General features: G+C 35.2%; 1 protein-coding gene across 14 annotated transcripts in view; it reads left to right on the top strand.

The window, feature by feature from the left end:
* The window catches only part of LOC115065890 (LINE-1 retrotransposable element ORF2 protein), a 247,603-nt gene that overhangs the window by 180,188 nt on the left and 49,045 nt on the right, over nt 1–18,370 (top strand). The gene's annotated exons all lie outside the window — the stretch shown is intronic.

Below are 18,370 nucleotides of genomic sequence, written 5' to 3'. Positions count from 1 at the left end.
GTTTTACAAAAATGCTTATCTTCTAATTTACAAAAATTCTTATCTGTGGGAGAATTCCACAGTGCTGCTTATCCTTTATTTGCATTCAATATTTATTTAGGATCAGTGTTTCTTCTCATATCTTAATTTTACATATCTTCTGGTTTTCTTAAATAAATGTATTTTCTTATCTACCAGACTATCTTCACACCATCTGTGTTTGCTGTTGTTTTTGGGTTAGCATGAGATGTAACTCCTCCCCCCTTAGATACAAAACTCTCCTGAGGTTTGTTTACAATTTCTACTCGCATTTGTTTTTGTTTTCTTAACATATACAAGAGAAGGCTTATTAAAAGTAGAGTAATAATAAAATTTACAAATGAAATTGAATGATTAATTTTCTTATGGTACTTAAGTTCTTCTATTTTTTCTATGTTCTTTAAATGTTCCAGTCTCATTTCTTCAAATGAAATTTTATTTGTAAAATTAGTTTTTTCATTTACAGGAAAGTAAAATCTTTGTTGGAATATTTTTACCTTATTAGAGAAAATTTGATTGTTAATTTCTAGTGTACAATTTTGGTAGTGTATTAAATAATTTCCTTCCAGTATTACTTTCCTGTGATCACAATCTTGTACTAGCTTAGTATTTTTCAAATTTTTTAATATTAATGTTTCATCGTCAATTTCAATTATTTCTGTTATTTCGTTCCTAATTAATAGACATGTTTTTGTAAAAATACAATGTTTTGAAGTTTTTAATTCATTAAGTGTGTAGTCTTTTTCATATGTATAAGTTTTATTTTTGTAATTAAAAACTGTTTCTGAAACGAAAGTAATTTCTCTCATTGGTTCATTTGAAATCGGCTGAATAATTTTTAATTGAACTGTGCTAAAATTTCGTGGTACTTTTACTATTAAAAGGAGCAGTTTTTCTGCATACTGAATTGCACACATTTTTAAATGTTGCAACTTAAATAGGTCTATTTCGTATATATCAACTTCTTCACTTGTCAAAATGTAATAATCCACGTTTGGCGGCTGCAATGCTATCTTGAATATGATCAATTTCTTCTTTAAGGACATGTATTCTTAAGATTTGCTCGTTAAACATGTTGTTTAATGCAGCATCCTTTAGAATTTTATCATTTCCTCTTTCATAATCTAGTATTTTTTTCCTGTCTTACTCTATTGTTGTTTTTAAATATTTAAATGTTTTTTCAAAATATTTATTTATTTTAACTTGTTGGTTTAAGGTTGTAATAGAATTGTGCATATTTTGATCAATCACCTTTAAGTGATCCTCAATATCCTTTCTATCTATGTCATCCATTGTTCCAAATAAATATTTATTCATTGTCCCAACCAAATTAAATAATCCTCTTGTATGCCTATTCCCACTAGATTTAGGTATTAAGGTTTTGACTTTTGTTTTAAGGATTAAGAGTTCATTCCTAAGTAAATCGCGATGTAATGGCCTCAAGAGATTTGTATTAAAAGTCATGTTGTTAATTAAATATAAAATTTCATAAGGGTCTATGGCGTGTATTATAAATTCTGATGAAACTACAATTTCCGTTTTGGATGTACTAATTTCCACATATCTGCTGTTTTCATGAATCGGTTGGATGGTTAAAATGGACGTTGCTGTTGGAGCCATTGTCATTAGTATCAAAAATATAAGTGTCCAGTTGATTTGCAAATTTATTTTCTCTTTTAATATTGGTTGTATGTTCATTATCTAGTTTAAGCTTCGTATATCGTGGTGCGTTCTTATGACGTACTGCCACATAATTCTTAACAAATGCTTCTTCTTTATTTATTACAACATTTTCTCTTTTTTCATTAAGTTGTTTAATATTGTTTTCTTTTATTTCTTTTAATTTGAATATTATTTCTTTATTTACTTTCCCATTTTCTATGTAAATTGGTTTTTCCTTAGTTACCGAATGAATCGATTTGTTATAAAATTCGATACATCTAAACATTTTTTCTTGAACTGAGAGAGTCCTATATTCTAATTCAGCAACTCTAAGTTTTTCGCTAATTGTATTATGAAAACGTTCTATATCCGAATTCCCTGTATGACTATTTGGCTTGGTAAAATGAACCTCTATATTATTAAATTCATTATCAGCTATAATTTTTCTTGGCTTTCCTTTAATAGAAACATATTGTCTAAGTTTTTCAACAAGAGTCAAACTATTTCTGTTTTCCAAAGGCAATGCCATTGCAAATTTTGAGAATTTATCTATAGTTGTCATGAAAGTTTGCTTTAGGAATGTAAAAGTATCAACATGAACAATATCATTAATTTCAGTAGGAGTTTGTGTTATGTGAAACTTAGGTTTCAACGGATTTCTGTCATACTTTACTTTATTACATATATCGCAATTGTTTATATATTTTTGTATTAACTCTTTTGGTTTTTTAATATATATAAGGTGTTTTAAACCATTATAATTTTCATTTATGCCAGCATGCCCAGTTTCATATTTGTGGTACTTTGAAATGTATCGATATGCCTCTATTTCATCTGACAAGTCTTTGGCATGAAATAAACATTTAAAGAATTTGATGCTACTGCCAAATATTTCGATTAATTTTAGTTGAACTTTGTTGTATTCGGAGTCAGCTATTTCTGAAAAAATTCCCGCTTTTTTAGTTTTAACATGTGTCCTTAAGATGTCTACCATGTATTCGCTATTAATGTCATCTTGGCTTATGTAAATCTTAAGATTTTTACCTATTTTTTCAGTGTCTCTTACTTTATGTTCACATAAAATAATTTGAGTATGAAAACGATTGATGACAGATTCAAGTGTAGGGATATGGTCATTTAATTCTTCTACTTGAGAGTGAATTGTAGCTGCTGTACTCATGTTATCATCTTCTTCAGAAGTTTGATTTATGAGGCAGATTTCTCCAGAATCTACATCTAATCTGCTAAGGAAGTCGGCCAATGTATTTTCTTTGCCTTTTATATATTGAATACATATATCGTATTCTCCAAGTTTCAGAAGCCACCTTCGTAATCGAGGATTTATGTCTTTTCCTTTATATTTTGTTTGTAACCACTTAAGTGGTAAATGATCTGTTAAAAGATCGAATTGCCTACCATAAATGTAGGGTCTAAAATAATTAACTGCCCAAACGATGGCTAAGAGTTCCTTTTCTGTTGTGCTATATCTCTTCTCATGTTCATTAAGTGTCCTGCCAGCATAGCAAATGGGATGGCCATCTTGCATTGATACGGCACCAATTGCAAAATTGCTAGCATCAGTTGAAACTTTAAATTTCTTTTCGAAATTGGGATATTTTAATATTGGATCGTTAACCAAAATCTTTTTAGTGTATAAAAAGCGGCTATAAATTGTTGATCTTTAATATTAATACGAACTCCCTTTTTAAGAAATTTTGTCATGCCAATAGCAATTTTAGCGTAATCTTTAATGAATTTCCTATAATATCCTGTTGCTCCTAAGAAAGATTTAATTTGCTTCACTGTTTCAGGAAGCTTTAATTTTTGAATTGTTTCTATTTTATTAGGATTCGGTTTAAATCCTTCTGTAGTTAGAATGTGACCAAGATATTCAGTAGTCTTAGCAAAAAAATTGCATTTATCGATTTGAATTTTTAAACAGTGTTCTCTTAATTTTTTAAAAACTTTTTCTATACTTTCCTTGTGTTCTTGAAGAGAGGAACTAAATATGAGACTGTCATCTAAATAAACAACGCATATTTTATTAATGTATTCTCTTAAGACAGAGTTCATTAATCTTTGGAAAGTGGCTAGGCCGTTCTTTAGACCAAATGGCATCCTTATGAATTCATAATGACCTAACGGTGTAGAAAATGCAGTTTTTTTCCTATCACATTCTTTTATAGGAATTTGATGAAAACCTTTGGCTAGATCAATTGTCGTAAAATATGTTGCTTGACCTAATTTTCCAGATATGCTATCTGTATTTGGAATTGGGAATTTATCAGATATAGTTATTTCATTTAGAGCCCTGTGATCTATTACTATTCTCCATTTCTTTTTACCAGAATTATCCATTTTTTTTGGGACAATCCAAAGTGGTGAATTGTATGGGGAGCAGCTTTCTTTAATTATTCCCTGGTCCAGCATTTCTTTAATTTGTTTGGTTATCTCCTCCTCGTGTGTTTAAGGGTATTTATAAATTTTTGAATATACAGGCTTTTCAGTTGTTGTAACGATTTCATGTTGTACTTCATGAGCATGGGTTAGCTGTTCATTTTCTCTAAATATAAGGTCATTATTTTTCCGTAGTATTTCCTTTAACATTTTCCTTTCTACAGTATTCATATCGGGCCTTTCTAGGATTGAAAAGTCTTTCTCAATGGGTTCAATTGAATGAATTTCTTCCTTAACAAACGGGCATGGATTTAAAAATTTAATTTTATTGCCATTAACATAAATGTGATTTTTTTCAAAATTAATTATTGCGTTTAATGGTCTCAAAATATTCTGCCCTATTAAGCAGTCGAATTTTCTATTAAAAAATGGTGTTAAATGCCAATGCGCGATGTTTTCACTATTGAATTCCGTAGGCAAGGGAGTTTTCACTTCTTCAGTAATGAAAAATTCACCACTCATTGTTTTTAATCTAGTGGGATTTTCTAATTTATTTTTCCTAAATCCTAAATCTACTTTACTATTTAAAACTGAAGTTGTTGAACCGGTGTCGATTAAACACTTCAATCTATTTCAACCTATAGTTAGTTCTACTATTGGTAGCTCCTCCCCCGGGCTGGTGACCGAAAATTTTCGCCCTGATTGTAATCCATATGGTCTACTTCCATGGGCACAGGCCTTTGACTTCTATTGCTATTCCTACTCTGTTGTGAATAGCTATTTCGTGATGTTTGTTGCGGGTTAATATTATTATTACTCATTCTACTATTATTTCCCCAAAAACGTTGTTGCGTTGGAAAAGACGGCTGAGGATTACTTTTGTATTATTTGTGAGGGGTAATAACGCTGCCCATAGTTACTATATTTATTTTTATTTTGCTGGATTAATCCAGTATCCTCTAAGCAATAAAAAGCTTCCCTTAGTTTTCTAATATCCCTACTCAAAATTATGGAGGACAAATGAGGACTAATTCCGTTTAAGAAGGTTTTTAGAAAAAATGCCTCGTTGGCTTCCGGTGAAAAGGCTATGGGTTTTTCACTATCAAATTCATACTTAATATTAGTTTTATCTCAAATATTCCTTAATTTTACAAAATATTCACTTACATTGTAGTGCTTAACGTTGATGGCCTGGTGGTACAGACTCCTGTAGCTCTCCTTTACCCCGAAGTTCCGGATGAGTTCCTCCTTTACGTCGTCCCACATCGGCGTGCTTCCTAAAGGTCGGACTACCTTCAGGGCGTCTCCATTTATTTTCGTTAGTACGTAGCGTTGAATAACGAATTCCTTTAAAGATGGGTTATCGTTAAAGAGGCGGAGTATGGCATCTACTTCTCTTATAAATGAGGATAGGTCGTAACCATCACTTCCGTTGAATGGCCTTATTCTCGAAGCTTCCTTCAGGAGCTCGGAGCTGTTAACAGTTGCCATGGTGATGTTTTTCTTCTCTGTGTTTTTTTTTTTAAACTGTTTTAAGGCCTCGGAAACGCCTTATTTTTATTTTTAAAATTGATTTTGTTTTTTTTTTTTCTTTTTTTTTATGTGTGGATTTTCTTCGGAAAATCCGAGCGACCCGTTTGATCAATCTTAAGATTATGTCAGACGTTTACCGACTGCGCCAATTATGAAAACAATTTTGTACGACCGGCTCTTTAGAGTGTCAGAAAAATGTGTGTCTTTATTTCACACATTTTCTTGCTTTTATAGTTTTACAAAAATGCTTATCTTCTAATTTAAAAAAATTCTTATCTGTGGGAAAATTCCACAGTGCTGCTTATCCTTTATTACTATCATGTTATAGTTTTACAAAAATACTTATCTTCTAATTTACAAAAATTCTTATCTGTGGGAGAATTCTACAGTGCTGCTTATCCTTTATTTGCATTCAATATTTATTTAGGATCAGTGTTTCTTCTCATATCTTAATTTTACATATCTTCTGGTTTTCTTAAATAAATGTATTTTCTTATCTACTAGACTATTTTCACACCATCTGTGTTTGCTGTTGTTCTTGGGTTAGCATGGGATGTAACTCGCGTGGTGTTGAGCTCAGTGTTTACTTCAAAATGCCAAGTTGTTCAATAGCGATTTGTAAAAATATAAGTGAAATTATGGAACCCTATGGAATAAACGCTATTATTAAAATATATATATTGTTTTTCATTTAATAAAATTAATAAAGTCCTCCTCACGTATGACGAAATCCACCCGAAAAACGACGATTGCTAATAACTTCGGTTACTATTGATAAATGTACGTGGTTCAATTTCATTTGAGTCATTGCGCACTGTGAATAGTAGAGTGTGTGTAACTTTTTGAGAAGCATGCAAGCAATTACAATTGCTGGAACATGATAATCAATGGAAACGAATGACAATTCGATAGCCACTTCGCAAGCCACTGAAGTTCGCACACTTTTCGCGATGGTTATTTCGACATATCAGCCTTCAAATTTGCGTCATTTTTGGAATACGAACAAAATTACAAAATTGCCGCAGACATTTTACATCGTATTCGATAAGAATTGGAAATAGGCAAATTTCGGTTCCAGTGGTTTGATATCAATTCCACCTGCCTTTTGTCAATTTACTTCAACGAAATGTGAACTCATCACGAATGTTTATGCTAAATTTGCCAAATTATCGTAACTACGATTGCATGAGTGCGTGCCAGTTATACGTGCCGTGTTCCCGAGTTGGAAAACGATCTTCTCTGTACATTTATCAAACTGCGTTACATTGAAAAAAATTTAGAAAAATCGAAAATAAAAGATTTTTGACACAACGTAAATTCAACTTTCTTTTCATTTCAAACACATAATTTCACGCAGGACAACGTATGCGAGGTCAGCTAGTTTCTAAATATTCACGATTCACGCCACGTATATCTGGCTGTGTGAATAACATAGCATTTCCAAATTTATGCCACCCACTATACGACTATCCTATTGATCGTCATCTCAAATTCAATTTTCACTGAAAACATAATACGTTTGAACTGAAATGGCAAATCGTTAGTACGCAAAAAAATCCGTAGCATTCTGCTCCTTATATTTGATAGGTGCGATACAATCAGATTGCGAAACATCATAACGACAGATCCAACTTTGAGACGCAAATGATGCGGTGGCATACCAAGCCTCTCCAAAGAATTTAGAAATTCCCCTGGATAATTCACGGTGTCGTCTTCATTGTCAAGACGATCGATCGATTTGTACGACCACAAGTCTCCCGGGATTTGACTTTGAATCTTCCAGTTTAAGTCATCAACATCGGTATTTTTGGCAGCTAACATTGCTCGTGCACTAAAGGAATCGTACTTACAATAATTTGGCCTTTGTTCGTATAAAAATTCGTGATGAGTCCGTCTTTCGTGAATTGATAAACGGCAAATGGAATTGATATCAAACCACCGGAAGTATGAACCGGTATTGACCTATTTCCAATTCTTGGCGTATACGATGTTAAATGTCTTCGGCAATGTAATTTTAAGCCGTATTCTAGAATTGACGCGGACTTGAAGGCTGATCATCGCGAAAATTGTGCGAACTTCAGTGGCAGTCGAAGTAGCTATCGCATCGTCCATCGTTTAATTCCAGTGGTTATCATGTTCTAGTAATTGTAATTGCTGGCATGACTCTCAAAAAGTTGCACACACCGTATCATTCACAGTACGCAATGACTGAAATGAATTTGAACCGCGTACATTAATCAGTTGAAACTGAAGGTAGAAGAAATTGTCGTTTTTCGGGTAGATTGTGTAAATTCGAACTAATGCATTAGTTGAGAACACACCTGGATGTCCATCTACTGGTTGGCCTTGCTTTCTGCGCAAATATTTCTTCGACGATGCATTCCATGGATAATATCAAGGTATTTGCGAATGTTCTCGCATACGGATCACTGACGAAAGTTGAGCAAAAACTCGTAAATGTTAATTTTGTTGTTGGCGGTGTTTTCACTGGCTGTACTGAATTTTCTGACTTGAAATACACTCTTTGGCCATTCTCTAAATTAACTGCGAGACGCACAACAGTCGAAAAACGTTCATGAATTGCGAAAGTAAATATCCTACAAGCGCTTTATTACAGTTCACGTAAGACCGTATCGTTCAAGACCAATAACCGACATGTTACTTCCTATGGTGACATAATTACAAACGTATTTTATCGATTTCACTAAACTGCAATACGCAACATTGACATGACTTTTGAATGTGAATTAGACAACAGTGGCGAATATAGTACGATCAATGTGTTGTCAACTTCGAACTCACGCCTCTAAATTGAATGCTAAATGTTCTGCCATTGATTTGACAAAAACAAGTAATAAGAGAACAATATACTCTGTGCCCAAAAAATAAGGTGACATTGTATTTATTTTGAAAATCAGTTTCAGTTCCGTCTTCGCTGCGGCTTGAATCTCCTCTATTGTATAAAAACGGTGTCCCCGGAGCGGTCTTTTGAGCTTGGTGAACAGCCAGAAGTCGCACGGCGCCAGATCAGGTGAATACGGTGGTTGCGGAACGATATGGGTTGAGTTTTTGGCGAAATGATCACGAATTACGAGGGCAGTATGGGATGGTGCATTATCGTGGTGTAAAAACCAAGAATTGTCTTCCCACAATTCCGGTCTTTTTACGCGGATAGCGTTACGCAAACGACGCATAATGTTCAAATAATATTCCTTGTTGACTGTTTGACCGGTTGGAAGGAATTCATAATGCACAACACGATATACGAAGAAAACAGTCAACATGACCTTGATTTTGGAGCGAATTTGGCGCGATTTTTTCGGCCCCGGCTGTGATTTGGCACGATATTCGATCGGTTATTTCGGCGTCGAAAGCATAGATCCAAGTCTCATCGCCAGTTATAATGCGTTTCATGACACCCTGGTAGTCGGAAAGCATCGTTTCACACACTTCAACGCGACGCCTTTTTTCCAAAAATTCAATGTTTTCGGTACCAGTCGAGATTTGACGTGCTTGAGGCCTAAAACATCCTTCAAAATGATACTGGCTGAGCCTTTCGATATGCCAACTTCATAAGCAAGGTCTCTAATTGTTAATCGACGGTTTTTCAACACCAAATCTTTGATTTGTTGAACGTGAGCTTCGTCGGTTGAGGTTGATGGTCGCCTTGGACGCTCTTCGTCATCGTCTTCGACACCTTCACGGCCGGTTTGGAACTCACTATACCACTTTTAAACATTTTTTTTAGACATATCCTCATCACCAAAGGCTTTCTGCACCATCCTCAACGTATCCGCAGCAGAAAATTGATTCCGTAAACAAAAATTTAATGCAAATTCTTTGCTCAACAAATTTCGACATCGCAAAAAACGAAAAACTCACTTTTAGCAGCTCACAAAACGACACATATCTCAAACACTCATGAATATTTTGACATGAAATTTGACATAAATGTGACTGACAGTACTACCAACCTAAAAAAAATAATTCTCCAAATCCTTCGACGCGCGCAGTTTAAATTCAAACTCACCTTATATTTTGGGCACAGTAGTACAACTCATATTTAGTACAGGGGATCGGAATTTTGGGGCGTGGCCCCGCCCCTAATAAGTTTAATGTACATATCTCCTAAACCGCTAAAGCTACACCAACCAAACACGCTCAGCACGAATATTACAAGAACTCCTACCTATGAAAATGGACGAAATCAGATGGAAACCCGTTCACTCCCCAAATAACGGTTCTGTTCAAAACTACTAAAAGCGCGATAAATCAATAACTAAAGGCGCCAGAAATACAAAAACTTGTCGCCGGGATGGTAGACAAGGTTTAATTGGGACCGTGGTAAAAAAATGCACGATGGATGTGGCACCGCCGACTTTTTATTGAAATTCCATACCTCGGGATCCGACCAACCGGTTTCCACCAAATTTTTTATGTGGTTTTTTTCTATGTCACGTTGTAAAAATTGGCGAAATCGGATAATAACCACGCCCACTTCCCATATAACACAATTTTAAATTCCACTTGACCCTTTTAATTTCCAGTACACAAACCAAGAAGCAATTAATATAACGAGATTAAACTCTGGACGAATAGCGCCTTTAGTAACGGGTGATTTTTTTGAGGTTAGGATTTTCATGCATTAGTATTTGACAGATCACGTGGGATTTCAGACATGGTGTCAAAACGAAAGATGCTCAGTATGCTTTGACATTTCATCATGAATAGACTTACTAACGAGCAACGCTTGCAAATCATTGAATTTTATTACCAAAATCAGTGTTCGGTTCGAAATGTGTTTATCGACAAATTTTGTTCAGCGATGAGGCTCATTTCTGGTTGAATGGCTACGTAAATAAGCAAAATTGCCGCATTTGGGGTGAAGAGCAACCAGAAGCCGTTCAAGAACTGCCCATGCATCCCGAAAAATGCACTGTTTGGTGTGGTTTGTACGCTGGTGGAATCATTGGACCGTATTTTTTCAAAGATGCTGTTGGACGCAACGTTACGGTGAATGGCGATCGCTATCGTTCGATGCTAACAAACTTTTTGTTGCCAAAAATGGAAGAACTGAACTTGGTTGACATGTGGTTTCAACAAGATGGCGCTACATGCCACACAGCTCGCGATTCTATGGCCATTTTGAGGGAAAACTTCGGACAACAATTCATCTCAAGAAATGGACCCGTAAGTTGGCCACCAAGATCATGCGATTTAACGCCTTTAGACTATTTTTTGTGGGGCTACGTCAAGTCTAAAGTCTACAGAAATAAGCCAGCAACTATTCCAGCTTTGGAAGACAACATTTCCGAAGAAATTCGGGCTATTCCGGCCGAAATGCTCGAAAAAGTTGCCCAAAATTGGACTTTCCGAATGGACCACCTAAGACGCAGCCGCGGTCAACATTTAAATGAAATTATCTTCAAAAAGTAAATGTCATGAACCAATCTAACGTTTCAAATAAAGAACCGATGAGATTTTGCAAATTTTATGCGTTTTGTTTTAAAAAAAAGTTATCAAGCTCTTAAAAAATCACCCTTTATATACATGGTACCTTATGATCAAAAATTAATCAAACCCAACAAAAACTGTTCAAGCTCCTAGGTATCGAATATTTGGATCCCCATACCTATCCTTGACCTTTGATCGAAAATATCGGTCAATGTGTGAGATATATAATTGAAGTTCAGGGATAGTACTATTCTGATAATGGTATGTCTGTATGTTAAAAATGGCTTGAATTACGTCAATACTTTCCTGAGCCCCCATATACCTATTATAATGATTTTCGAACTTCCAGGTGACTCTATGCTGGATATATGTAGTATATGGCATTGGGAAAAATAGATAAAATCTGGTCGATACTACCCCAATGTTACCCAACATGCTACATACTATATAATGGTTTTCGTTTCGCTAACAAACCGTATGTGTCTGCCAGTATAGGAGTAATGTATGTATATTAGGGTGATTCAAAAAAAAAATTTTTTGTTTTTTTTGATTGGTACTCGGAAAAATGGGTTCCTAGACACCTCTAAGAAAGCCTCTCCAAAAATGAGTTTTTAATTGTAACGGGAAGGTCCTCCGCCTAACGGTTTTCTATTTTTTCTTATTATCAGATAGAAAAATTTATATCTCGCTTCCAACTACATGAAAAAATATCTTGTTAATTAGGTTTTGTAGGAAATTGAATGCTCTAAAATATGGTCTCTTATGATTTTTTCGTAAACCCAACCGTTTAAAAGATATTAACAGTTAAAGTTTGATTATTTTTGGTACAATTTTTTATTTCTTATTAATTTTATAACTCAATGAAAAAAAATTATTATGAATAGGTTTTTGGAGAAGCTTTCTTAGAGGTGTCTAGGAACCTATTTTTAAAAGTACCAACCGAAAAAAAAAAAAATTTTTTTTTGATCCATCCTAATATGCATTGATGTTTGACGATGAATATCTCGTAAACGCTTAACTTAATCGAAAAATCATAGTAGACCATTTTTATAGAGCAGTAAATTTCCTACAAAACTATGTGTTTCATCAGTCATAATAATTTTTTTTCATTGAGTTATAAAATTAATAAGAAATAAAGAATTTTTCCAAAAATAGTCAAATTTCAACCGTTAATATCTTTTAAACGGTTGGGTTTACGAAAAAATCATAAGAGACCATATTTTAGAGCATTCAATTTCCTACAAAACCTAATTAACAAGATATTTTTTCAAGTAGTTGGAAGCGAGATATAAATTTTTCTATCTGATAATAAGAAAAAATAGAAAACCGTTAGGCGGAGGACCTTCCCGTTACAATTAAAAACTCATATTTGGAGAGGCTTTCTTAGAGGTGTCTAGGAACCCATTTTTCCGAGTACCAATCAAAAAAAAACAAAAAATTTTTTTTTGAATCACCCTAATGTATATTATATATACATATATATATAATTGCTTGGATTTCGATCCTCAGGTTTTACACCATAAAGTATGTCCCATCCGAACTTAGCCGTTCCTTACTTGTTTTCTTTTTGTTTTTGAATATTTACATATCAATTGAAATGTCATTTTCTTCAAACATCTATATTGATGTGAAATATAAATTTTCGAAATAAATAAAATTATTAGGTTTGTAAAACCGAAATCACATTAATTTAATTCTGCTTCTGAAACATGTCTAATAGTGTTTTTAATCTACTTTGACTTCCCATCTGACTTTTAAGCGGTTATATCGGGCAAGATATGTGATATTTCAATGAAACTAAATGGATTATTTTTCTTAAAAATAATGAAAAATAATTGAGATTTCTCATCCTTTTACTTGAGTTTATCATAATACAATTTTACAATTTTATAGTGTTCTAACTTAAATATAATAATAAAATATTATTATTTAAACAAATTTATCGTCAAAAAATATCTATAATGTTGCACAAACATTTTTTATCTCTAGTAGTTTATGAGAAAATAATTTTACAATTTTTTAGGGAACTAAATTTCAACCTTCAATAACATTAATAGTATTAGGGATGCAAACATCGTGAAATGAAACATCGATGGTTGGATGTATCGATGTTTCTTCAAACAACATCGAAATCAAAAACATCGGCCATTGAAACATCGATCGATTTTTGAACTTTTTTAACATATTTTTGTAGTAAGCTCATTTCAGAACCATAAATAAGTGAAATACAGTAGTACGCCTTTAATTGATATATATTTTAGCTGCCTATTAAAACCTTTTCTCAATAAATAAAAGATATAAACAGTTTTTGAACAAACAACAAATTATTTATTTAAAACAGAATTTAAAAATAACAATCTGGAAAGTCTTTTCCCTGTCAAGCGATTTCTTTGTTGTGTGATCGTTGCTCCAGCTTTAGAAAACAGTCGTTCACTAGGGAGAATAGATAAATATTTGAAAGCTTGTTTATACAATTCCGGAAATACACTTTTCATAACATCCCACATTTCTGTTGGATTCTGATTGATAGAAACAACAGCTGATCCAAGATACATTTGCATTTCAACTGCCGTTGCTGTAATAGCAGATAAATTGGAAAAGTTACATTTTATATTTTGGTGGGCCAACTGTTTATGATGGCTCCACATATCAAACAGGGTTTCTGTTGCACACTCATCCGAAGATTCCGACGTACTTACGCCATTATTTGCATCCCTGATGAAACTATTTAAATACAAAACTGTTTTGTTTTTAGCCAGTGCATCTTTAAAATGCAGAAATTTAAATCTCGGATGCAATACAGCAGCCAACGCGAAAACTTAATTAAATTCAAGTTTGTCAAATCTCTTATTCATGTTCTTCTACAATCCACTTTTTAGCTCCCCTACAATAGCGTCTTGAGCTGAAATTTTTGTCAGACCTTCAGTTAAAAAGCTTACTAAAGGTATAACCTTGCTAATGGTAACGTAGGTATCAGCTGAAATCTCCCTGGTCACAATTTCAAAATACTTTAATAATTCAATCACCTCTTTAATTTTGTTCAGCTCGGAGGCTTAAACCATAGAGGATGCTTCTGGGCGAGTGAGCAGTACTTCACTTAAAATAGGGGCTAACTGGACAAATTTCTCTAACATATAAAAACATGAATTCCATCGCATTCTTACGTCAAGCATCATTTTCTTGGTATTACTTGTAGAACCCCGGTGTCTATTTGTTTCTTCCGCAATTTATCACTGGCATTAACACTTCGTTTAATAAACTTAACAATGTCGCGCACCTTAGTTATCTTATCTATTGATTGCGTTACAACCAAATTAAGCGTATGTGCGAAGCAGGGTATTATTTTTTTTCGCCAAACAAGCTTCTATATGTATTTAATTTCTACCTGGTTGAATCGTTATCAGTTACACAAGCAGAAACTTTATTTATTCAAACGTCCCACTCGTTGAAAAGTTTAAACATAGTTTCTTCTAAATAAGCTGCTGAAAATTCTCAAGCGTTTTTGAAAAGCGATAATATAACTTAGAGAATAAAATAAAGAAGCCTAATTGTCTGTCGAATGAAAATTACGATAAAAAATGAAAACGCGTCCGGTCGATTCCACGGTTCAATTACAAAAAGAGCCTTTATTTAATTTCATTTAGTTACTTAGCCTAAATCTTATACTAACGGCTTAAACTAGTAGTAATGTTCTTATGTAATAAAAAAGGGGTAAGTCTAGTAATTTTCAACTTTCGTTAAATATTGTAAAAGATTACGTTGAGGTAAGTAAGGTGAGTAATATTTTAGTATTACAAATGTATTATTAAGGTAAGTATACAAAAATAATATAATTCAATATTTTATAATTTTTATAATTAAATTTTCTTAATTTTAGTTTTAGGTTTAAATATACTATATATACATATCTTGTCGCTTGACGCAACATCGGCCACCTTGACAGGATCAGATTCCTTCAATATCCAGTGGAAGCATGGCCAGTTTGTGGATGGGATGCTTAATGGTGCCCGTCTTGGTTGCTACGTCTGCGACTCGCACCTTGCCGTCTTGGCCTTCGACGGTTGCGACGACGCGCCCTAGTGCCCACTTCTGCGGCGGCATGCTGTCCTCTTGGACAAGAACGAGGTCGTTGAGCTGCATATTGCGTTTGGGGTGCAGTTGCCATTTCTCGCAACAACGAACTGGGTCGAATGGCACCTTCTCTGGGCGTAATGCCCGCAGGGAGCATCCTATTAATAGATGCACTGGTGTTAACGCCTCGCCGTCGTTGGAATCTTAGCTCAGAGGTACTAAGAGGCGAGAGTTGAGGATGGCCTCCACTTCGGCCAACTCTGTTGCTAACTCCTCTGCTGTGAGTAGAGCGTTGCCGGTTACGCGAACGATATAGTGTTTGGCGAACTTCACCGCGGCTTCCCATAATTCGCCGAAGTGCGGCGCCCGCGGTGGTATAAAGATGAAGCTGCACCCTTCGTCTGCTGCGAATCTCTTCACTTCTAGACCCATTGCTAGAAACGTCTTTTTCAATTCGCGCAGCTTGCGATCGGCGCAGACGAAATTGGTGGCGTTGTCGCTGAATATCTTCGTCGGAATTCTTCGGAGTCCAATGAACCTTTTTAGGGCGAGAATAAATGAATTAGAAGATAGGTCCGAAACTAATTATAAATGTACTGCTTTGGAAGTAAATCAAACGAAAACTGCAATATATGTTTTTACGGGTGGTCGACCGCGTATTTTTAAAGTTGCGTATATCGGACCACAAAAATCTACGCAACAATATATACAGTTTCGTACGGTTCTACTGCAAGCTTCTCGGGCATTAATTAGCCATATGCGTTCACGAAGAAGTGCAACCAACGCTTTAGCCCCGGGTGGTGATTTCGAATGTACAGGAACCGTAAATACATTATAACGAAGTGCGAACTTTTATTTAATAAAAGCGAAAATATGGCATATGGGACAGGTGCATTTAATAGGCGACCTCCTACTGGGAATAATTTGAATGACAGCGACATATCCGAGTACTCATGCAAAAACGGGTTAAGTTTTTGCAAGTTTGCGGGTTGGGTGGTACCTTTACGCAATTTTTGAATAACATCCGAAAATTCTGAATGTTGGACCACCTGTGCAATTTTTAGAAAACTCAAGTTTAGCTCTTCTCAAGTTAGATCGTGTCCCCTGGAGGATTTTGGTGGTCGCCTGATTCATCGTAATATATATGCGACCACACGAAGCAATTTTTTATGAGAAGAGAATTTTTCAATGAGGTCCATTATTGAATTTTTCTCAGCAGTCGAAATTAATGTAAATATAGTTTTCTTCTTTTCTAATGTTTCGTCTACTGGTGAGAGCTGGAAGTGGTTATTAATTAGCCATAATGCAGGGTCTTCTAGGAGGAACTGTGGACCGCCAAACCATATTGAATTATTCAATTCGTCCACGTTACAACCCCGAGACACTTGATCCGCAGGATTTTATTTCGTTGGCACATGTCGCCAATGTACTTTGTCAGACAATTCTTGGATTTCGGACACTCTATTTGCGACGAAGGTTTGTAGTGAGGATGGATGTGTTTTAATCCAATGCAAAACTATTTCATAGTCTGTCCAAGATATAATCTTGTCGAAATATCGATTCAACATAGGCGCTACTTTTGACCATACATTCGAAAGAAGATGTGCTGCCGAGAGCTCAAGACGCGGAAGAGATTTGGTCTTCAGCGGAGCCATTCTAGACTTTGCAGTAAGCAGCATACATTTAGTACCAGTAGCAGATTGGTTTCGTATGTATATGCAGCATCCGTACGCTCTTAGTGAAGCGTCGGAGAAGCCATGTATTTGGCAGATATCAGGCAGGAATGCTAATAAATGAGAGCTGCATTAGGTTGGCTTTAAAGTTCTGCCAGCTAGTGTCAAGGCGCAATGGAATCGACTCATCCTAATATAGTTTTTGGATCCAAAGCTCTTGCAATAAGATTTTTGCTTTCGTAACTAGTGGGGCTGGTAATCCAAAAGGATCAAAAAGGCGAGCAGAAACTGACAATATATTTCTATTAGTGGCTCGCAGATTGTTAAAATTGTCATCTAAAATAAAGCGAAACAAATCCTCTTTCGACAACCAATGGATTCCAAGTCTTTTAGTTGAGTTTTTGTCATTGAAGCTTAATGACTTTTCAGTACAATTACTGTCGAAAAATTAAGGGGGGTTCGAAAACCACTTCGTTAAGGTGAATCCGGTCGAGTTTAATATTTTAATTACCTCACTTTTAAAAAGATCTAGAGACTCAAAATTTTCGGACCCTGTTAATAAATCATCAACATAAAAGTCTCTTTTGATGGCCAATGAACCGAGTGGATATTTCATTGTATTGGCATCACTGAGCATTTGTGTTGCGAGAAATGGAGCATGCGCAGTGCCGTATGTTACGGTGTTTAGACGAAAAATTTGTATTTGTATGCTCTGAAGGATGCTCTCTCCACACAATAAGTTGACAATTTTTGTCTTCTTCATGCATAATTATTTGACGGTACATTTTAGTAATGTCCGCTGTTAGTGCATACTTATGTAAGCGAAAACGAAGAAGAGTTGAATATAATTCTTCTTGGACGGTTGGACCTACCATCAAAAGTTCATTCAACGCTATTTGAGTTCGACTCGAAGCATCAAAGACAACACGTAATTTGGGTGTTGTGCTTTCGGGCCTTAAAACGCATTGATGCGGAATGAAGTAGTGTGGCTCACTCGGGATCTTATTGTTTGTTGGGCTCATGTGACCCAATGCTCTATATTCATTCATAAAGTCCAGATACATTTTGCGAAGTTCTGGATCTAAAAGGTCGAAAAATGTTTCAGCACCCAATAGGATATCCACTTTTTTAGATTTGTGGAATTCTGGATCCACCAATTCAATATTGTGCGGAATTTTCCAACCACTAACATTGATGTTATGGTCTGGATGATTTGCCGAAATGCATCGCATAAACAGGACACCAATTTCACGAACTTGAACCTCTGCTGCACCGGAGGGGCCTTGAAGGTGGGGCAGGCAGTCAAATGGTGGTCCTTAGATTTGCACGGTTGACAAAGAGGCTGCCACGTATTTGCTGCAACTACCGCCGATTTCGTCCTGTCCATAAGTTGTTGTTTCCCATGACTCGCATGGCTTGTTGGTATCGTCTTCGTCCTAGAGTGTGATGCTCCTTCTTCTGATAGCTGCTGGTATCTTCAATTTAGGTTGGCTTCACAGTTCTTCCACAGTGGCAGTTTGTCATAGTCCAGCGCTTCTTCCCATTTGGATCGGGTGGCAGGG

The sequence above is a fragment of the Bactrocera dorsalis genome, chromosome 2 (genome assembly GCF_023373825.1).
Source record: "Bactrocera dorsalis isolate Fly_Bdor chromosome 2, ASM2337382v1, whole genome shotgun sequence".
Lineage (NCBI taxonomy): Eukaryota > Metazoa > Arthropoda > Insecta > Diptera > Tephritidae > Bactrocera > Bactrocera dorsalis.
The sequence above is the reverse complement of the archived record's forward strand: the minus strand, read 5'-3'. Positions and strand labels throughout refer to the sequence as shown.